This window comes from Ammospiza nelsoni, chromosome 5 (genome assembly GCF_027579445.1).
Source record: "Ammospiza nelsoni isolate bAmmNel1 chromosome 5, bAmmNel1.pri, whole genome shotgun sequence".
NCBI classification, from domain to species: Eukaryota; Metazoa; Chordata; class Aves; order Passeriformes; family Passerellidae; genus Ammospiza; species Ammospiza nelsoni.
Genome location: NC_080637.1, coordinates 37986958 through 38011090, shown reverse-complemented (window position 1 = coordinate 38011090; position 24133 = coordinate 37986958).

Below are 24133 nucleotides of genomic sequence, written 5' to 3'. Positions count from 1 at the left end.
GACTTACAGGTGGTGCATTGCTGTCCAAAATACTGTCTAAAAAGCACAGGGTTAGGAAGTGGGCAAGAGAGACTGCGAAAAATAAATAAAATAAGTAAAAGACCCTTATTCATTCTAGATTAAATTCACCCCTGTGCAGAGAGCTGGCACAAGACTTGTGTACTTCTTACATCTTACTTAAGTCCCATTTTAGGAATGAGTGCATAAATTCATGCTGTCACAAATATTTCTTAGACTCGATGTCTTTCCTCTCTCTGTGCATGTGAACTTCCACCTTTCCTGCAGTATGGCAATCCCAATTTAAAAACAGTAAATAATTAATTGTCTTCAATCTGAAGTATCTTAGTTTATGTCCCTGATTTTCCATGAACATAGGCACATTTTTCAGCCACTCTTAGAATAATTTATCATTACTGTATTGTTCTTTAATTTTCTCCTAATCAGGGACTATTAATGGAACACTGAACAACTTCCAATTATTTTTTTTCTCACTTTAGCATTCTATTCCTCTAGGACAACAAATTATAACATGATGAAATTCAAATAAAATGAAAAGTTCTATTTTAGAATTTACGCAGGAGTTTACCCACGTTTAAAAAAATACTTGTTTTTCCACTGTTTTTCTATCAAGACCCAGAATTTAGGGACATGCCAAAAATTTTTTCCAGTTGGAAGCACTCTATCCAAACACCTTCCAGAAGGTATGTTCCCCAAAATTTCAACTTGGAAAGGTGCAGCTTTGATAATTTAGAAAAGTATACCGCAATGAAATGAAAAGAAAATATTGCTGGTTTTCTCCAGTTGAGCTCTAGTGCACTGAAATGAGACCTCAACATCTTGCTTCAAAACCCTTTAAAACCCCATTAAGATGCACTTCCCAAGGTTGTTATGCAGTGAGCGAATTAGTTGGAGCTGCTGCTTCTGGACAAGGCAAATCCCGCGGGGCATCTCCTGCCCCATGGCACGCAGAGCCTCGAGCACCAGCGGCACACTCAGGCGTGGGCAGAAGAGGCATCTGCTGAGATTTGGTGATTTGGGACCTGCAGGGAAGCAGCACAACAACTGCAATGCCAGCCATGAGCCCACTGTATATTCCTTGTCAAACCCACCTGGATACTTTCCTGTGTAACCTGGTCTTGCTGACCCTGCCTTGGCAGAGGGGTTGGACTGGATGATCCCTTCCAACCCTGACTATTCTGTAATCCAGCGATTCCTAGCAAGAAAAAGGTGCCTTATCCTAGGTGCAGAAGGTTAAGTTTTGCCTACATATCTGATCACACTGTAGAAACTCTTTCCCTGCTGGGAGCCTTGTTCTCTGACAAGCTCCATTACTGCTGAGAGCATTACAGAGAACATTTTGCCATCTTTAATATAATATGATCTTTCCATAAGAAAAATCAGAATATATTTGACATTTCAACTCAAAAATTGCAGTCTTCATACCTACACATACAGACAAGCCCAAAAATTCAATTTTTTATCTCACAGTAGCATTAAAATTTCCTTCTAAATGTTTATAAGCCCCCTATTCCTAAGTCATTAGATTTAGTGAAGTAACTTTCACCATTAAAAGACCAACACTGAGTAAAGCATTATAGATTATGTGTAAAAATAGTAAAAAAAGCTAAAACTTACCCATAGGACTGTAATGTTAGCTATTTTAAGAGACAAAAACAACCTCCCACAACACCTGCATTTAGACCTGACATGTCATGCAGTGCTAGAAGCAGACATAACAACACTTGATAGCCTGCCATGATGCATGACATCCTCTAATCCCATTTTTTTAGCCTGCTCCCACTGATGGTTGTTACAGACTTCTCGGTACCTACAGGAGAAGATACTTTACTCAAAAATGCACAGTCTAATCTGCAGGCACCTGCAACAGTATGTTTTTCATATTGAATCTCATATGAACAGTTTCTTTGAAGCAGAAAGACATCTTGTGATTCCTGGGCACTGGCAAATGCATCTGGAAAGTCATACAATTTTAAAAACTCCAAACCCTACAGATAAAAAAAAAAAAAAAAAAAAAAAACCAAAACAAAAACCCAAAAAAACCCCACCAACAAACAACAAAACACCAATCCAACACAAACCAACCCCCCCCCCCCCCCAAAAAGGAAAGAAAAAGAGAAAAGAGAAGTAATATTTTAGTTCCATTTTCCTGATTAGGAGCATTGGGTTACTGAGAAAAGCATTCCCATCAAAGAGTAAAGAAGATTCTATATTTGGGGTTTTTGGGGTTTTCCTTATACTGACAGCTGCTACACATAAGGAATACAAGTCATACAGAGAGTTTTCCATTTCATGATATTCTTGTTGAAATCTCTGAAATACTGAACAAGTAATACAGAAAAAAAAATCTATCTTATGTTTTGAGAGAAGATAAAAGATGGCTCTATGGAATGCTTAGCAATAGTTGCAGCAAAGATTTTGAATTTAGGTGAATAAATAGTTTCCATTAAAATGTCTACCCTTCACCCAGAATGCTGCTCAGTATAGGCAGCCTCAAAACACTGAAGAAATTATCTTCATTCTTTGAACTATGTTTCTATTGATGCATTGCCCAAGTGTACAAAACAGTATTTCATATGACAAGATTTACAGTGAAATAAAAGCATTTCAAAAAGCATTCTCTTTAAATTGTCTCTTCATTACATGGATGAAATAAACTTTATAACAAGAACACAGTTCTCCCAGGTTTTAGACAGATGACCTACTAAAGGGCAATTAAGAGTGCACACTGAGCACTGCTGTGCATGGCACGCAGGGGACACAGCTCTAAGGATCTGCCTGAGCCAAGCGCTGCAAAGAACTGCTTGTGACATCTGTCCTCAGCATCTCAGAAAAGGTCCAGGAAGAAAATGACTCTCATCTGGACTAAAAGGTACAATTTACAATGAAATGTTATTGCTCCCCTACACACAAAGTGAAGAGCTAGAAAAGAGGTTATCAAGAGCAACAAAAGGGTAAAAAATGAAAACACAGGCAGAGTGAAAAAATAAGCTTAGAAAAAAAAATACATATACATGAATATCTATACACATACACTTGAACCACTTAGTATTCTGTGCTCTTTTTTTTCTCTGCCACAGTGTTTTCATTGTATCTCCATATGAGCCATCAAGACACCTTTTGGACAGAAATCCCTGAATTGGTGACACCTCCAGCTTGCAACTCCCAGGTTTTCCATTTCTAAGAGTATTCTGCAGGGACAACACACAAAGACTCACTGGGATGACAAAGTGTCTCATGTACTTCCATCTGCAAGTGAACTTTTTATTACACCTTAACCTAATCAGTAGATACACTTCTGCTGAACTGATGGGAAGAAAAGAGGATATTTCTGCAGGGAAGGATTCCATTTTTTTCTCTGGTATTCAGTCAAGTCTTCCACATCTCCCATGCATTTTGCTCATAACACAGCAATTAACATTCTCCCTTTATGAGTTAAATAGGAACAAAAATTACATTATATTGACCGAACACCTGAACACTCATAGCAACAATTCTTGATTAAATAGAAACATATCTTTACAGAACAAACCCCAAACTTTCTCAGTCCCCCCAAACTGCAGGTAAGTGATGGAAAGATGCAGAGCAAAAATCAAACCCAAGCTTTAAATATGGCCATATGGGGGCTTTTTTGCTACTGCTACCTCTAGCATTCAGATAAAAATCACACACACACCATCCTCACACCACTATATGTCAAACCTGACTGACAGCAGCACTCTATATTTGCAGCCTTTCTGCTTATTATCATGTGCCAGACTATAGGAAAACATTCTCTATTATGACACTAATTAAATTACTTCATGTCTTGATACCCTGAAAATGCCCAGAAGGATCAATATGATGTTTCTTTAATGAGAGAAGATCCTTAGAGCCAACCTGAAAACAATGAATTGATGATAGTAACAGCTGGTAGGAAAGAGTACTGCAGTGGAATGAGGAGAATTGAGTCTGAGCACTATCATATAACGTTGCTTAATCTCAATGTCACAAAAGACCATTTTAGTGATCAGAAGTAATCCTTTCAACCCAGGAAGAATGCATCTTTGTTTCTGGTTGTTTGAACTGACTCAGCCAATTTAACTTTTATCCAGCTTCTCAAATGACTTTATCCATCTAACTTTAATCTCATAATAGCAGTCAAAAGGGACATAAAATTAAGATAAAAATATAACATTTGAACATAAAATATAGTTGTGTTCAAAACCTTCTGGGCAAGATTTCAACCCAACTTTATCCATGTCCAGCTTTTATTTCATAATAAGCAGCAACGCAGCCCTGTCAGCAGTTTAAAAACCGTGCTAATTATGGAAAAAGGAACTCAACTCTTTTTTAGAAAAGAGCTGCTTCTGATTTAACATAGTTATCTCTCCCTTCCACATCCCCTTTCTTCTCCCTAATGTAAAAAACCCTCAAAAAATAAATTGCAGTATGAACCCAACTGAGATGAAGCCTTTCTTCAGAACCCAAACCAAACAGAACTGAATGGATTTAGATTCTTTTATCTGGTTTCAGCAAATCAGAAGAAACTCTGTTTTTACTTAAGGAAATAAAAGCTGTTTATTCCAAAAGAGGCCTTTTGGGTGAAATTCACTTTAACACAGGAGGTCAGTGAAGATGTAGTCTCTACTTTGGTCTTGCTCAAACCCTCAAAACATGAAATAAGAGGCACAGAAACCCTTGGGTTAGCCATCCTGTGATGAGACACAAAAAAACCAAGATGGAGAATACCTTGTTGGTTTTCAAGGGACGGAATTAAGCTCCTAGTTCTCATGCTCTTACATAGTAGGATCACCTGTGACCACTAACTGCCTGGGATCTAGCCAAGACTCTGCTCCTTTCCCCATATTTTATATATTTTAACAAAGAATTTTTTTCTTCTTTCAGTTGTACTCAGTGTCTGGCCAAATATAACCTGGAATACTGCTTTTCAATTGTGGTCACACTGAAGGCCATTTTTTAAGAAGGAAATATCCTAAAGTTGCCTATCCCAGAGCCATGCAATTCCAATGCACTGTTTCTTTGGATATGTGCCTGCTTGAAAGTATCACAATTACCATTAGAATGGTGTGAAGGGAGCTAGATGCAATAGACTTTTATCAATGTGGGCAACACTTATGACGCGCTATGACCCATCTTTTTTCCTTATATTCCTAATGTTAACTTTTCATTCCCTGGTTATGGCATTCTACTTTAGCACTCACATCTGCATTTACAGAACCACTACTTCTATGGTTGTCATCTCCTGGCTTTTCAGAAAAAGCATGACTACAGTTATCTTGATGGCAAGAGCCCTAATATTGGAGAATTTGAACTGCAGGCTAAGAAATTTTCATATTTTAAAATGCAGGGTCCCAAAATTATTTTGGAACTTAAAGTATTATAAATGGAGCCACAAAAGACTTAAGAATTGATACTTTGCTAGCAATGAAGGCCTCTGTGTGGACCTCCTGGAAGTACTTCAACCACTGTGTAGTATATTGGAAGCCACCTCAAGAAACCACAAACCACAGAGTGAAAATCCTCATCTGTGACAATTAAACACTGGCACATGGAATATTCAAAATACAAAGTTCTCTGTACAACATATATTCTTATTAGTACACAAAACCTGTATCACTCTATTTAAAAAGAAGCCTTTTTAAGCATATTAAGTTTGTTGTCACAAGTCTCCTGTGGTTTATCTGCGAGATAAACCTCAGGTGTAAAACCTGGCCCTGCTGAAGGACTGCTTCTCACTGATTTTACCCATGGAATATTATGTGCCATTCCACAGAGTGGAGAAACAAGCATGGAAGCTTCAAAGCAGTCAAGAAATGTGTGCTAAAGTAATTCAACAATTCATTTTCCTGTCTGTTCCATCACCACTGGACTAGACTAACTCTCTTTCCCAACCATCTATGACAACACACCATCTATGACAACAAATTACTATCCACTGGTAACAATGAGCCAGAAAAAATATGCAATTAGCCAACTGAATAATTATGGGTTTTATTTTGTATACTTAAAATATTAAGCAAAAAGAAAAGGCAATTACATCTTTCCCTACTTTAACTACTGCCCCTAAAACCAAAATAAATACACTTACAAACCTATCAAAAACAAAGCAAGAATTTGTGAAGGGCCAAGAAAAACAAAAATCTTCATATTAAAACTGAGTTTACACAGAGATACTGGAGAGCCACATAATTTACTTTTCCATGTCCTTATCCTACAAGTCTTTGTACACTCACTCACATGCACAGTCCCAGTGACTCTCAAGAGTACTCTTGATATTGCTTTCATTAGCTCTTTTCCAAGAACAGGAATTTTTTCTATCCCATAGTGCAAGCAAGTATGATCTAGCAGCCTAAAAACCATTTGCAAATCCATTAAACACAAAAGGAATCCTCACTTGCAAGCAATACTTGCAGAACCAGGACCTTCTGAAAGATTTATATTGTCTTAAGAAAGGCAAGATTTTAGGGTTTAGGTCAATTGTTTTTATGCAATTTTTTCCTTAGTAGAAGTTCTGGATCAAGACAAATTCCTCAGTTTTTTAGTATTAATTCTGATTTTAGGTCCTTCTTGTGGTGTTATGAACCCTTCTGATTCCTGAAATCTTTTTTCAGAACATCTAATATTTCTCCCCTAATGGCATATTAAGAATTTCCTCTTCATATTTCTAATTTTTCAGAAATTTTTCTAATTGCGCAGTTAGCAATCCAGGGAAAAAAAGCTGACCATTTTACCTTGTTGTTATACCCTCAGTAACGCAGTCACAGATGCTCTATGCCCGCTTCTTTTCCTTTTACACAGAATACTGACCCAGCCTATTGTTTAGGTACCCCAGGGGTGACAAATGACTATATTTGCATTTATAATGGTGCCAAGACAGAGTCATTCTATTACATGTCTAATACTTCCAGATTTACATTGCACTCATAACAGTGGTGCTTAAGTAAATACAAGAAACAAAGAAAGCATTTGAAAGCACTGAAATATTTAATTTAAAAGAGACTGCAGCTGCTTTAAGTGATCCAGGGCAGTATGGCTCTTTCTATGGGTTAACACCAAGTTACAAACAGTTTGTCCACTCCTGATACTTTAACTACATGGCTCAGAAAACTGCAGAGCTCGTTTACATCTGGAACACGCTGCAATCCATCTTGAAACTGAAAAACTATTTGATAAAGGTTTCAAATGTATTTTATAATCTAATTCCCATAAAACGTACTGGAAGATTGCAATTTATTGCAGTTTAAAATGGAACCCAGTGAATACACATGGGATGAAGCACATATTCATCCTCAGGGATAGATATTTAAATAACTGCATACAGAGATATGGATTCAGAAATGTAAAGCACTCTCACATCAAGATGACAAAATCTGCAAAGGTGCTTAAGCATGTAACTCCCACTGACATAAACAGAAGTCAGTAATCTTAAACATCTGTGTTAAACCCTAGTCTTGAAGTCACTTCTGTCTGGTTTTTAAAGGCATTTCTTGCCTAACGTGCTGGTAAATTCTTAAGGGTATTTCTAAAACTCCATAAATACCTATTTGCATGATAAGACACCTTGAAAATCTAGCCTTTATTTGTAAACTGGGGCTAAAGATATATCAATTAAATCCAAATCCTCAGCAACATTAAGATGTCTCACTGCCACAGAAAGACGGAAACAGAAGGCCCTGACAATTTTGAGGATCTTGCCACTAGGGAATGCTGAATGTTCCCCACATTTTATCAATCTTTACAAAACAGTTAAGTACAATCTGTTATTTCATATTTGCAATTTAACTTTTTTTTTAAACTTAGTACCCTCACTGACCTGATCTGCAGTTGTTGAAAACAGTTGCACTTAATGCTCCCACTAATGAGAACTGGATTTGGTCTTTAGAGAGTGAAAAGAACTAAGGAAGAGGAGTTTTACTAACTAATAGTTACTACATAACTATCTGAAGGAGTAATTGAAGCAGTCAGAATTCACCCATTCAAACATAACCACCAATATGTTTTTACAGAAAATGTTCAAGACATCATTTAATATTCACAGTTCTGGAAGCCATTTTCGTCTCTACAAATTGATTGTTCTCGGCAATCAAGCATTGTGTGTGTGCCAAGGAGATTAAAAAAAAAAAAAAAAAAAAAAAGAAATTGAAGCCAACATAAAGCAGCCTTATGTCAAGACTGATTTTAAAAAGAGAGATAATGAGATATCATTGTACTGTATTTTTGATAGGGCTTCTACTTTTTTTTTTAATTGCAATCAGCACAGGAACTGTTTTTAAAATCCAACAGATTTATCATCATTGCCTGTCTCTGCAGTGCTATTCCTCCTTTAATGGTATGGAAGTTGAGCACAGAGAAATCTGCTTCTCCAAAATCAAACACGTCACCTTACAGCAGAACCAGAAATTATAATGCCCTGCAGCTTATTTCATGAACTTTACCACAAGATCATAATTGTTTTCTGTACTTCATTTAAGATGAGATATTCAAACTACCTCAACAATTCAGGCCTTTAATTGGCTTTGTACCTCCAGTCACCCAGGAATTTTTTAATTCCCATGCATAATTTACATTAAGAATGTGCTACTCCTGCTTCTTAAATAATAAAGAAGTTTCTAATAATAGAATAATATTTGATGTCCTACTTCTAGGACTAAAGTTTGCTGAATGCACTATGCAATGACTTTTTTAATAAGGAGAAGCACTGTGAACTCATTGGAGCTTTAAGTAGAAAGTTAGAGTTCAGAAAATCAGCATCCCTTTATAGTTCTTATAGTTCCTCTAAAAAGAGCTTAAGACCAGATCTGCTCAAAAGGGAGAGAAGAATCTATTACCTGTAACTATATTTACATTAACCTATTTTAAGAGCCAGTTTTAAAGACTGTACTACTTAATATAACACTGCCTTAATATATCCTGACTTAGTATGTCCTGCCTAAGAAGCAAAACACTTCAGAAAAACAAAATGGCCAAAGCACCATTATTCTTGGAGCAGCAGTACAATGTTTTTAACTGCTTTTATATACACACACACTTTTCTACTTCTTGGAGTTCTGAAATATTTTTATCAACAGATGTTATAAGCATGCAGCCAGCACTGGCTGCATGAGTATTGGGCCACCCAGCTCTACACTGGGGTTCAGTGCTGTTTCTACCAAAGAAACTGAACCAATGGACACAACTCTAGGACATTTTGCCAATTCTGGCTAGCAAGTTTAGAACTCCTATGTAGATTTTAGTAATTAATTAAAGGAAATACTTCTAAGTGTGCTGTAGCTGGTGCTACTACATCAATCCTGCTGAAAAGCAGAAGCACCCATCAGTTTGATGCAAAATGTTTCAGGACAAATACTGCAATCCTGTAGTGGGAAAACCAGCATAGAATTGAAGGATGAGAGCCTTATTTCAGAGGAACAGACTGGAAATTAAGAAATGTATCCCAAAGCCGAGTTCCTGTCCTGCACACCCACTCACTCTTAGCTCTGTTTTTCTGTTCCCAGCAGTCTGCTTTTGGCAAGGAAGTTCTCTCCTCTAAAACTCACATTCAAACTGTAGAACAAGTGAAAATTGTTTTGTCTGTTTTTTAGTATTGTTTAACTATTTATTTCAACCTCAGACAACACCTCAGTGAAGGCGTATTTTATACCAAAGTTCTTACTTTTATGGGTAACCATGGAAATAACATCCATTACAGAGTCAAAAGGACTTAAATTACTTTTTCAAGATGAAGTGATGGTCCCCCCATTCTCAAAAGCAGTAGAATAAGCCTTTCTATGTAGGTAAGTACAGCATAGTCCAAAATGCAGATGAGGATCATCTTATTCTTTATCAAATAAATTTGCAGCCATTCCAGTGTCTCTTGAATTCTAATCATGAGATAAGAATAATGGAGCACTTTCTAGCATGGGCCAGAGATTTTAAATTTTTTTTTTTTATCATTATTAAACTAAAAAACAATACAAATTTATGATAGAACTCCAGCAACTCCCTATTAATGAAAAGTTCTCAGCTTAAAATCTAATAATGATTGACAACAAAGAGATTAGGCAAAATGAAAAAGAAATCTTTTCTTCATCTACTTAATCACATCAAATTTTCCTAACACACATGAATTTACCCTGTAATGCTTGGGCCTAACATCATGAAAAAAAGGTTTTGAAATGTTAAATGCCTCATATCCTAATTTTACACAGGAGAATCCTTATAGTTTTAGCAGAGTTCAGGAGTCTAGAAAGTTCAGCTACTCAGTTCACTATAAAAACGATTGTGCGAATCAATTTCTGACACCTGTTTTATTTAGCCGGTTCTTATGCTCCACATTTAGGAAAGGAACCCCCAGAGAAATAAGAGTGTCCAAAGCAAAGAAAACCTATAATTACTTCACCCTTCAGCAGTGTGAGAATGCATTTCCTGCAGGTTTAAAATTCATGAGAAGAAGAAAGATCAGAAGAATGATGTGCAGCCTGAAGTCATTTCTCAGCTGGGAATTTCCTGGAAAATTGTGCTACTCCATGCACATAAAAATAATAAAAATGTGTGTATTTGGGTATATATGGATGCAGAGGACCCTGAGCACTGTTTATGTATACAAAGAAATTAGGTAAATTCATGAATATTACTTAAGTTCTATTCAAATAACGTCTATTACACACTGACCTCTACAGGTAAGCTATAATCCCATGGCTGAAGCTTATGTCGAATATAGGAAATTCCTGCTCTTTCCCACCCAGAGTCTGAACCTTCATGACTCTTCAACTGAGATTTCACCTTGTAAACACACGCTATGGCTGTCAGGAGGTCCAGCAGTTTTAGTCCAATGGGATGGCTCAGCTTTGTGTCTTCCATGCAATTATCAAGAAAATATGTCAGTGCAATATTTAAAACAAATTTCTATTTAATAAGATAAGGTCCTTATGCCAGGTCCTCCCCAACAGGCATTTTTATTCCTGTTTGTGTCAGTTGCTGGCCAGGATAAATTTTCAGGGAGTCAAAAATCTAAATTTAAACTTTATACTCTTCATTTTCTTTCTCTTTACTTTCCATCTTGCAAATTCCCAAAAGGTTGTCAACTTAAAAGTGCTAAAAGTCACCTTAAGTAGCTGGAATGGGAAACAGGAGTCCGTCTTCTGCAGGAGAAGCAGAACTGCTGCCAGAAGAACACGAGACTCCATCCAGTTTGTTAGTGACACCAACACAGTGACACAGGAGTCACACTAAAGGACATAGTAAAGCATCAGGAACATTAATGTACCAGATCAGGCTTTTCACTAAATGATATACTGCTTTGTCTAATTCTCATTCTAAAAATTCTTGTGGGCCCTCCATTCAAATTTCCTGGGTGATGATACACAGATTGGGTTTGGACTAATCACATTACCTCAGCTATGCAGCTGGGTTTGCAGAGACACACTCCAAGCCAGTGGATCATCCAGGCAGAGGACATTCTAGGCAATTTCCAGAAGAGGCTTTTACACAATTATATGCAGCTACATGCAAATTGTACTTAAAAAAATCTTCCCCTCAGTCCCAAAAAAGTCCAAGTGTACACAGTTTGCTTTAAAGATTATAGCCTGATACATGTTTCTGGATTTAAAAAGTACCTCAAACATTTCTTTAAAGATGCCAAAAGGAGATATTTGTGTAGAGAAACAGATTTTATAAAAACTTCTAGTAAATACACTTGCCATAATGTGTCACTGGAATTTCAACATTGGATGTTCTTTCTGCCTTAAATCCAAAAAAAAAATTAAAAATATTAAGAAATCTCATGTGTTCTGTCATTTATCATCAAAAAGGGACTGGAAGAAATCTTTTTCTTTCCTAACTAAAAAGAAAAAAATAGATAGTTCATTAAGTTGCATTTGGCATATATACTTCTGACAGAATACACAGCATATGTAGATAGGAGAATGCACTGCTATGTTTGTGATACTTGATGGAAGATGTGGTGGCTAACTTGTTTATGGATAACGTCCACCATAAAATTATTTCCCTGCTATTTATTGTGGCCAGATCTGCAATATTTTTCATTTAGAGAAAATTTTATGAGCCAAGAGACATTTCAGCTGTGGAAAAGATATTTGCAATATCTAGCGATGGAGCAGTGCATAACAGGCAAATAAATCACTGATAAACACTAGATACAAAACTGTAACACAGGGCCTCAGGGAGATCGTCATATATTTTCATAATATCATTGGCTTTCATGGTAAAATGTGATCTAGTACTCCAGGGAGACTTAGATTTTTGATGTTATTTTTATTTGATCAAAAGGAAAGGGAATGGAAAAGAAGGAAGGGGATCAGAAAGGGAAGGAAAGGATCAAACTCTTAATTCAATCACTTGTACATTAAATTGCAGGGCTGTGCAAATTATATGCACTTCTCTCAATGACCTTTGGCAGTTTTGTTTTCTCCAGTTTTGCAGTTGCAGTACTGAAAAACTGAACTGCAATAATCATCCAAAAGTGAGCCACACAAGAAAGGGTAATTTTTTAAAATGAAAATTATACTAACCTAATTTTCTGCAGCAAGACACATCAACACAAATTGATTAGAATGTTTTACATAATTCTTTCATTGTAAGGGTAAAGTGGCTAAGAATTTTTCCAAAGGCACATGAAAATGGAATTACCTGTCAATTTGTATTCACTACTTTGTTCAGCCAGCAAAATGCCTTTTCATTAGCAGCCATGTATTTCTGCTGAGAGTGAGAAGCAAATGGTTCAGTCTTAAGAACACAAGAGTGGAAAAGGCACAAAGCAATCCAAGACATGTCTTGGATGACAGTCTGGCACTTGAAGCTTTAGATATTTTAGAAATTCTGACTGACAGAACTTGAACATCCTTAGAAAATCAAGCTGAAGCTAAAATTATGAAGAGTATTAATAATTTTTGCTGATGAAGACTTTTCTTTTTTTTTTTTGTGGTATCCCTGTAATAGTTTGTCTGTATCTGTTTTAACCAAAAAAATCTTAAATGTGGTCAGCACAAAGTGATGTGACACAGTTCTCACAATTAATCTGAGGAAAGGGGAATAAAGAAGTTGCTGTAATGAATGTGACATAGTGTGAGGGCTGAGCAGGACAGGATCCTAAGGAAGGCTAAAGCATAGGAGGACACAATATAAACATGATGTAGTTGGTTTTGGACAAGAGCCCAGTGATGCAGGCAAGGAGAAAGGAATGTGTCTCAGTGAAAAGGAGTCTATGGCCAAGGCCATCACAGCTGTACTCCTCTTTCTCAACTAAGCCCTGAGAACAGCATAAAAACAAAAGTTCATTTTATATGGCTGGAGAATATCTTGGATGGGATTAAGAGGAAAAAAAGTCAAGGAACTTAAGAGCAACAAAGCAGACTTCTAATACTTTGGGGAGTTCACTTGACTTCAGCATCCTCTGACTTGTGCTTAAAGTCTTCTCTCTTCATTTTTCTAATTGATCCTTGCTAAACAAAATTCAATTTTCTTATTCTTATAAGTGGTGATAGAAATGACTAGTGATATAATGTGGCTCTCATAGATTCTCTACTAGATCATATATAGAAACCTATCAAAAAAGAAATTATCTAATAAGCTATGCTACATAACTGTGGTTTGCATGTGATTTTTCCAATGAACTGTACATGGAAATCCTGAAGAAATCAAAGGGCCATAGAAACTGTGGGCCTTTCTGTTGGAAAAAAAAAATCGAAATTACTAGATGATTTCAAATTATTTCAATCATTTCAATGTATTAGTTCTCTTTTACTACTAGATATCATTACATAAGTTAGCCATTTCAGTATTTTGTACTGAAGGCAATAAACTACCACTTTTACAGTTGAGAACCCTAAAGCAACAGAAACTTTTATGCCAATTATGAGACTTTGGCCAGAATTAGAGCTAACAGAGTGCTGCCTTCCCCAGGCTTTTCAGGCACGCTCCTCTCAGTTGCAGAGCACAGAAATGGGGATTTTGAACTGCATACCTGTATTCTTCATCACTCAGATTCAAACACTGACAAGTCACACCCTGCATGCCAAAAGCACTATTTAGCTGCGCTGTTACATAAATGAGAGACTTCTTCTCTTTATTTTCAATGCAGACTATAGCTGCAAAAATTTTGATAAAGATATGAAGAAATTAGTATATTACAAAATGAAGTTTTGCTTTACCAACAGACCCCACCCTGCTGTTAAACTCATGTGATGATATTAAATCTGGTGCAGATACTACTAGGATCAATTGTGGGTTTTGCTTTGAAAATTTCAGAAAAGCATCAGTTAAAAGAGTCAGTAGGAATGAAGTTGGAATGACTTGCACCATTAAACATCACAAGAGCAAGGATACAGACACCTGGAGATTCATGTTTACATGTCTAGGCCAAATAGCAGAGTACTTGATCTGCTTCTAAGGAGGAGTTAGGTTAGTTTTTCAATTTGTTTCATTTTTCACCTTTATTTATAAAATATAGGTGAACCATCCTTCTTAAGTTCTGAGCTGACACTATTTATATTGCTATCTGAACTGAGTTGCTCTAACAAATAGAAAGGTATACTCTCTTTTCTTTTCCCCACTGTTTGAAGGCATTAATAGCAACATTTTTCACTTCAGAACAAGGGAAGGGAAGAAAAGAGACTCTGTGACATAGCAGTATAGCTTGTACAATTCATGTCCTCTCCCTTCTCCACATCCTAATTCTCTCATCCCTGCTGAGATACAGATGGCACTAAAGAGCTCAAACACAGCAACTTACTTCTGTGTGGCTAAGACAAGGTAAATCAACAGCTTTGTGTTGGCCTCTAACTTGACGCGATTTTCCCAAGAACAAAAACTATTAAATAAAGGGCAGAAAGAGAAAGGTAAATAATTAAAAACTAGCTTGTAATATTCTATACTGCAACATAGACTGAACTTATACCAATTTCAGTAGAAGCGAAGGGCTGAGGAAAGCCAAAGACTGTACTTTCACAGCCTGTTCTCAGAAAAACTTTAGCAGTTGGCGTCTGAGATCGCAGTGACACTTCTTGGGAGTGGGCAAATAGATGGGACAATCATGACAAGACAAAGGTTGCCATAGCCTGCAGGAGGTAAGCAAGCTCACCATCTTATCCATAGAAATTTTGTATATGCTTTTCACTAATTGTTTTGGGTATCCTTGGGTAACACTGCATAACATAAAAGATTATATTGCAATTTCCTTTCTTTCCAGGATGAATAAATAAATTGCATTTATAATACAAGGTGAAATACAGGAACCTTTTGTGCTTTCATGTCTATTACTTCCCTGTGGTCCACTCTTCCATATTTGTCATGCTTCACACCAATTTGGCATTTCAAGCTTGGTCTTATAAGGAAGGAAATAAAGAAAAGAAGTAAAGAGAGTAAGTAAAGAGGGAAGAAAAGGAAATGGAAGAAGGGGATGAAGGGGAGAGGGAAGGAGAAGAGGGGTGGAGGAGGAGGATGAAAAAGCAGGGAAAGGAAAAGAAACTTTCTCAGCTGCTGTCATCTTAGTCTAACAAGTATTTTACATCAGAACTTCTTATTACCATTGCTACTGGACAAACCCACATGTGTTTATGTTTTAGCAACTGGAACCAATTTTTTCCACTTTCACATATTTCCAGTTTGCTCAAAGACACCGAAGTCATTCAGACCAGGGAAAAAAGTAAGAAAGGGTTGGTACAGCTTTCTGATGGAACACTCTCATCAAAATAAACTACCTCTCCCCAACTTTTAACTTCTATATGTCTTATTACAGCCTTCTCCCTATACTCCATAAGACAAACTGACTCCAGTAAATATTCAATCATCAGGTAAATATTATTGCCTCATCCTTGATATCCCACTTCCCAATGCAAGAAAAGTAGAACAGCTCACTGGATACAACAGAACCCACACTCAATCTCAAATGAAGGAGTTACCTCCTAGATTTTATGTCAGAAAGAATTTTATTTCATGTTTTACACCAGAGGAAGACACTATGCCAAGTTTAAATTAAGAACAAAAGTCCAAGTAATGGTGCATCACTTGTGGTTTTGGCAATAGTAAAAAAATAAAAAGAAGATAGCCTCAAAAAAAAACATACCTTTTATGGAAACCAAATATAGACCACAAATGGCAAAGAGAAAACTGCATGGACAAACAAAACTGCTGGATAAACAAATCAAAATTACACAGGAAGCTGACACCCATTCTTTACAGTGGAAAACCAAAGATAAAAATGAGTCATATATCTTTTAATTTTGGACAAGGCAAACTCCCGCCTGTCTGGCGGTATATGATTTATATTCTCAAAGTAGTCTAATATTTCCAATATTACTCCTAAATAACCTACCAAATAATCAAGCAGAAGGATCATTTAAAATAGTTGATGTCATGGAATAGCTTACTACTTTGTGAGTAGTAGGAAAATGACTGGCCTTGAACTGCAATATGCATTTAGATCAAATTATTACAGTATAGATATAAAGAGTGAGCAAGGGAGGGAGGAAAGGAGGAAGAGTGAGATAAAGAAATAAATAGGGAAAACTACTAACATGCTCTAGGTATATTAGATACTAAGTTTCTTCTTAGGAAGGTAAGAACTATTCTAAAGGAAATTACTTTTTTTTTTCATAGAATTTGAAAAATTTCAAATTTCAAATAGTCTGGTTTAATTTTCTTACTTCTTCTCCTTGAAGATTTTCATCCCGGTTTGTTCTGCATGTAAGGTGTCATTTATAAACTCATTTGTCTGTCAGGAATACAATCACATCAAATTCAATAGTAAGAAAAAAATTGATACCACAGCCTTGGTCAGGAGAAGTGAAAGAGTCAAGTACCAACACATCCTGCCTCATGTCTCTGACAGTTTCTACAGTTCTGGAACTCTTAGCAGGTCTTTTAGTCATTTATTTTTACATATTCTCAAATACACAACCGCCGTTATCTTACTCATTCCTTTGCCAGAGGTTATCACACCTCTAGAAGAACTGACAGAAGCAAATGTGCACCTACACCTCAGCTACCCTAATTCACAGCTGGGTGAGAAGCTGAATCACAGGCAAAAGGGGGCAGTGACTTGAAATGCCTTGTGGGCAGAAACACAACAGCTTTTTCACAGCTCTGATATGATCACAGTAATGTCTTTAGGGACACGAGGATACCATGTTGATTTGAATTGCCAGAGGATAAGAAATATTAGGTCTTCAAGTGATTCCTCTTGAACCCAGGTATGTCCTTTTCATAAATTACTAGTCACTTTTCCTTTCAGATAATAACTACAAATCCTTCCTTCTCTGGATAGAAATAAATCAAAAACCATAAACAGGTTATTTTAAATTTTGTCATTGGAAGATGTGGGACAATACTTTAAAGTGCACGCTGGATGTATCATTCTGATGGAAGAATAAACACTTGAAGACTTAGCTGATGTTTCTTTGTCAAAGAATGCAAGAATTAGGTGATCTCTGAGCCTCATTTAGGATGCCTACACTCTTTTCTACCACACTAAACTTAAGACTACCTATAAAAGTCTACTAATTTGGAAGCTTCTTCTCAGTAGAATAAATATATAGATGATGTACAAATTGCTGTGAAATTTATTCCTGTGTATCTATGTTCAGACTCTCTTAAATTAACTCCTACTCATCTAGTGATATGCTAGTGCTATGTTTCACCAAAATGCTAGGAAGTCATGGTGATTCTGCCAAAGTATAAAGAAAAGGAAGTAGGATTTATTTGCAAATAACATATATACTGCCAAAGTCAGGTCATCACCATCTTTTTTGAGATATACTCCCATCCACCACCTCATGCAGAAATAACATTTACGAACTGTACTTTACTGTTGAGCGAAGCACAGTTAAATAACATACACAGATATAAGGTCTCTCTATTATTTTTGTAAGTCCCTTTAAAACCTGCTTGTGATAGAAATTCCGTCAACTTTTAGTATGGGAACTATGATTCCTCTTAGTGGGATTGTAGCCTTCAGGCAAATGTAATAATAGATTTTGTTATGAAATATGCTGAGTGAGGTATTTGTAGTCTAGGAAGAAGAAATAAATGCAATGATTCATAATTTTTTTTGTACAGTGCAGTGAAAGTTCTTATATCAAAGTTTTCTCTCATTGTTGTAGGAACAAAGCACGACAGAAAAAATAAGTAACAACTCCTAAATAGTTCAGAACAGCTTAAGAAAAAATTAGGTCCAAAATATTTTTGAAATATTGACAGGAACCTTGCACTTCCAGTATCTGGGGAAGGGGGGAAGAAAGATAAAATGCATAATTTCCTTTTTCTAAACCTAACATTAAAGTGTTATGTTGATGTCATGGCCCCAGCCTGGGTTGCAGCTGCCCTGCTGGGCAGGGATACATTTGATGTGCTGAGCAGCTAGATGAGCCACATGAGAAACTGTCTGGGTGCCACAAGGTCCCTAAAGACATGCCCTAAAGCCACTGGGGTGCTGATCCCCAGGGCTCCACTCTGCTGCATCCTTCTACTTTGTTACCTCCCTTCTTATATCCGTTGGTACAGCAGAAACATTCACAGCTGGATTGCAGAGACACCACAAATTCACACATTGGAGAGGAAACACAAGTATAAATATCTCCCAGCAAAATCAACATACAAGCATCTTCCCAATTAGAAGATGTTGGTAAACAAAATCAGCTGAAAAATACAAGCTAATAAATACATTTTGAAGGTCATACTTCATTAGGTCCATTTTTATTAAAAGCCATAAATTATTTCCAGAGACATAAAATTACTCTAATCATCTGTATTAATTTGCTTGCGGTTTAAGGCTTCCTCCTTACTGATGTTATTTAGAGGTTTTGGTGGGGTTTTTTGTTTGTTTTTTTAAGGTTATACTCAAGGATAAGATCAAGCATTTAGATGGCATTATATTTACAAGCTTTAGCATATGAAGCATTTTGTAAAATTTAGTAAGCATACAAAGAAAGAAGTACCACATCCTCAAGGGTCAGGATAGTCAAAGGCAAGTTTCTTGAGCAGAGCCTGAAGTAGGACAGATGCAGAACTGAGGGCACAAGCCCACTGCACTCTTAAGTTTCACAGTTAAATATCAGCCTGATCATGTCCAGTGACACAATTTGGCTTTAAATAATCAGCCTTGAAAAACACAAGTCAGAAGTCTGTTCAAGTCCCAATGGCCCACCAAATGACTGAGGTTAGGGTAATTAATTTTGCAAATTTTTGCTCAAAGTTACCCATTTACTGCTGAGCAAAATAGCAGCACAGGCCTGGACCAAAGCTGTAGCACACAGTAGAGACAAGTCAGTTACTGTCTGTCAGAGCACTAAAGTTATTTTTATTTATAAAAATGGCTCAAGGTTTTACAAGGTAATGAAGCATCCAAGTCCAGTACCTTATGAGACAGTTCACTTCGTATTTCACCCAAAAATACATAGAAAATTACCTTACCTCCAACTCATTTCCACAAATATATATATATGAAGAGATTTATTAGACAAGCCAATCAATATGCAAGAGACAAACCCTCTTTTTCCACCATGAGATAGAGTATTGAATTATTGTGAGTTACTATGCAGAGTGGAAAAAGGTGCCTAGAGACTCATCTGCTCCAGCAAGTGCTGCAGTGGGCTGTGATCAAAATCCCTGTTATCATTTAAGGTCTCAAATGCCTGTGGACCTTTTTCCAGTAAGGTCATTTGGAATACACATCTGGGTACATTTTCAATAAAGGAACAAAGGTCTATATTAAAAATATGTGCGAAAGAAGTCATTCTTTCTTGCTACTCCTATGCAGAATACCAAACCAAGGAGTGACACTTTTCAGAAATATTTTTCTATCTTTGCATAGATATTCTTGTCTTTCAAGATGTGCACTTTGTGCAAGAGAAGGCACTTTGGTCTTCAGAGAGCCTGTTTCACCGATTCAAAAGTTCCCTCAAGTCTTGGATCATTAAAACAAAGGTGGGAGAAGGGAAGAGGAACAACAGTATAATGGCAGCCTGCCATGCCCAAATCATCTCATGTTATATGGTAAGAACATATATCCTTCATCACTTTAAGCTTGTAAATTCCTTGCCCATTTTCTCTATGTTTTTCATCACTTCCTCCCACTGGGATCCACACAGTGCACAAAGAGTTAAAAGATGCAGCTGATTTTAAAACATTTCTAACCTTCCAGTGACACAAATGTCAGGGGTTTATTTTTTGAAAAAAAAAGAAAAGCCAACAATATGTTTGGATATATTGGTGGATAAGGTGAAAACAACATTCTCGTCATGTCGGCCTTGAGGCAGATGTTTAAAAAATACAATGACACACAGACATGCAATTAGAATTGCAGGGAGAGGGAGCATGGATGCATCTTTCACTCTCCTTTGAATTGTCTTTACTCCATGACAGCCTTGACATTTACCAGATGGAGTCAGATTTGTCTCATGCACAAGAAGAGGCAGTCTTCAGCTAAGCCAATATTTTTCCTTTCAAAATACTGGCATTAACACCTTATTTTTAAGTAAATATAAGCATGAACTAAAAAGAGAATTTTAAGTCTCTGCAGCCACACAACAGCTTTTCTATGAGTAATATATGAAGTGATTTGTAATATTAAAAAAAATAATTTCAAAGTCTGTAATAAACATCAAAAGGTGTTGCAACAGAGATGAGAGGTGATGTTTTTAGCAGTTGAATGACTAGCTTTGTAATAATCTTCAAACTATTACCATAATTAGCCATTACTTCTGCTTAAACCTTCAATCTAAATTCAGTGGTACAAATAAAGAAGGGAAAAAAGAGAACATATGAAGGCTTATATTACTTACTCATTTTTCTGGCATACTTTTTCATAATACTTATCAGTAATAATACCTATCACCTTTACCTACCAGTAAAGATGCTAGTTAGATGCTTGAGCAGTGAAACTAGATTATGTATCTGTTAAAAGCTACAGAATAAACTGAAATTTACCTGAAAAATATCAGAATAGCTCTGGTTATTGGTCTTATTTTAAGAATAATATTTTTGAAACATGCTCTTCATAACTGGGCATCATCAACCATCTGAAAACCGGCTTTTGTTTTTTTTTTTTTAATAAGGAAAAGGAAATTGAATACAGCTTTACTGGAAAAAATCATTCTATGCTTCTATTAATGTCAACAGTTATAAAAAGTACTGGTTTTGTCTTCAATTACATTGAATTTCACATGGTAGGAATCCAAATGAATTTCCTTTCTTCTTCCATATTTCTATCAGGATCCAAAACAAAGAGGGGTGGGGGGGAGGAATAACAGATCCTCTGAGACACTAGAATGTCTTAGTGACCTTTTAAAAGCCAGCTTTGAAAATTCCTTGACTTTAGAGAAGGATGGCTCCACCACAAATTTTTTTAGAATAGCTATTGTCTGTGGAGTAGAAAGAGAAATAACATAAATAATTACAAGTAATCCTACATATTAATAATGCAGAGCCATGAATAAAGCTCTGGTTAGAGCTTTTTCAATCAAATTATACTCTGACTCTCATTGCAAGTACAGTAACTTACTAGAAACCTAAAGAATGCTTTACATAAAGGTTATACCAAGGCAATCTCTTTGATGTCATTATCGATTTTATTTAAAATTTACTCCTCTGAAATAAAGAAAACAAATGAGAAAAAGAAAGACAAGTATTTACTTTTTTTGCTTAAAAGCAGAAGGAAAAATAACAAAAAAAGTCTGCTATTTGGAATAGTAGGTCTACCAAATCAATCATTCACTAAGGAAGCTCAATTTGTTATTGCTGGGATTTGCCTGAGAAAGCTTTAGGGTACCTTAAATTTATTTTAATAGAACCATTTAAAAGGGCAGTGGTTGCCTCTGCAAAGAAATGACATTTCAAAGATGCATTGGAAAAGTAAGTATCCAGAAAAATCACAGCAAAGACGCAAATCTCATCTTGCAGAAATGTTGCCAGTTTCCCTAAAAGACAAAAATGCATGGAGACCTGAGAAAGCTCTAAATGGTAAAAGGGACTTAGTATTATTTTCTTTTTTGCTTCACTTTTAGTGATTTCTCCCTGTAAACAAAAATAATGTATTTTGAACCTAGAATTTTTTATTAAGAAGACATGAGAAAAAAAGGGTGTGGCAAATCTGAAAAGAAGACAATATAACGTACATGCACAATGCAAAGGAAGAAAATGTCATCCTTTGTAACCACAATTTACTTGGGACATGCATGCATGCAATGTATAGGGGACTAGGGAATAAAGAATTCTGTAAAGGAATATTCTGTTTGTCCAGCCAGACTCTGCTTCCCCTTCCTCTAGGCTTGTGTGATCTCCATGGCCCTCACCAGTAGCTGGCTCACAGCTCTTGCCTTCCCACTCAAAACCAGTCCAAATTCTACCAATCTCTCCTGCTGATTTCCAAACCTCTCCATCATAATGCCCCTTACAATTTTTTTTCCTTCTCACTGTCTTATCTTCTGGTGCCAGTCTTCTCATCCCCTATCCAAGCTTTCTAACTAAAGCAAACTGCTGCTTTAGAAGACAGCAGAACAGGACAATTGCTGAGAATTCAGGAATGACTGGTTGCCTAAACTAGCAGAGTTCTTTATGTCCTCCACAAAATACTAACATTTCAGGAAAATCCTGCTTTACCTGCCTGAGTTGAAAACCACAGAATCACTGTGGCAAACATTTCCTGGGCAGTTCATGGACACACGAAAGTCTTCCAGACAAAAACTTGTGCCAGCACAGAACAGGCCACAGAAGCCTTTACTGAACATGTCTGATCAATGACAATCTTCAAAGACTTATTAATCTCTCAGATCTGGACAGGTTTTCACAACTACAAAAAAGTCCTGTGTTTGACACATAGGTCACATGGCCACCATATTTAAACTACTTAAATTGAAATATCAGAATGATTTGAATTCTAAAAAAAAATTTTTTCCCAGTTTTTTTCCAAACATGAGTGGCTGACTGAAACTTTCAGAACCAGTTTCTGACAGAAGATGAAAAGGCAAAATTTAATTAAAATTAAGTGCAATTTGGCTAAACTCTATGTCAGTGTCCCCAAGCTTTAGTGGTCCCAAGAACACAGATGTCTAGTATCCTGAACACGTGTACTGCTGCTTCCCACATTAATGAACCTCTAATGAACAGTATTCTGCCTATGCTATCTGCCACTTGCCCCCTTTTCTAATTAGTAAAATTTCAAAAGAGAATATATGCTGTCATCAACAGGAAACATGCAGACCCAGCTACTTGTCCTACATAGGAACATAAAGATATTATGTTATTCTAGTTTCACACATTTATTTACTGACCTCTGCCTAGCAGCAGTAGCTGCAACATCACCTGTTTGAAAAAAGAGATTTTTCTATTTACAAAACAATCAAACAAACAAAAAAAATCACCCCCAAAACCAAACCACACGAAACCCCCACAAACAAATAAACACAACCCCCAAAACAACAACACAAACAAACCTGAAATTTCTTGATTTCACAATTAACCATAGTGGTGTACTGAAAGGCTAATAATACAGTATCTATAAACACCATTTAGAAACACATCCTGTTTCTCAGATTTTTATGTGAAGAACCACTTTGGGAAGTCTATCTAGCCAGGCAAGTATGAGCAAGGGAACAGAAAGATGCTATGTTTTAGCAAAGGATACTAAATCAAGCCATTCAAAATTAAATTGAACTGACTAAACATGCTGAGACAGCCATGAGGAGGAGACAGTGCATGAAATTACTGAGCTTAGAAATGCCTGTCTTTTATTTGCTGGTTATCAAACTTTATAGAGCTTTCATAATGAAGAATTCTATCAGTGAATGAAGTTAAATGAAAGAGGCAGTGGCCTACAATTCCAAAACTTCACACAATCACCAAATTATTGAGATGGAAGGGACCTCTGGAGATCATTCAGTCCAACACTTTGCCCAAAGCAGGGCCAAACTACAAGAGGTTGCTCAGGTTCCATGTAGAGTCAAGTTTTTAATATTAATCTCCAAGGTTTGTGACTCCATGATCTCTCTGCACAACCTGTGCCACTATTGACCATCCTTAAAATTTAGTATGTTATTTTATATTTAAATGGAATTAGAGCAAGTCTAAATAATGCAACCTGTTTTAACTATTAATCACATTTTGAGCAATGTGTGCTTCATTC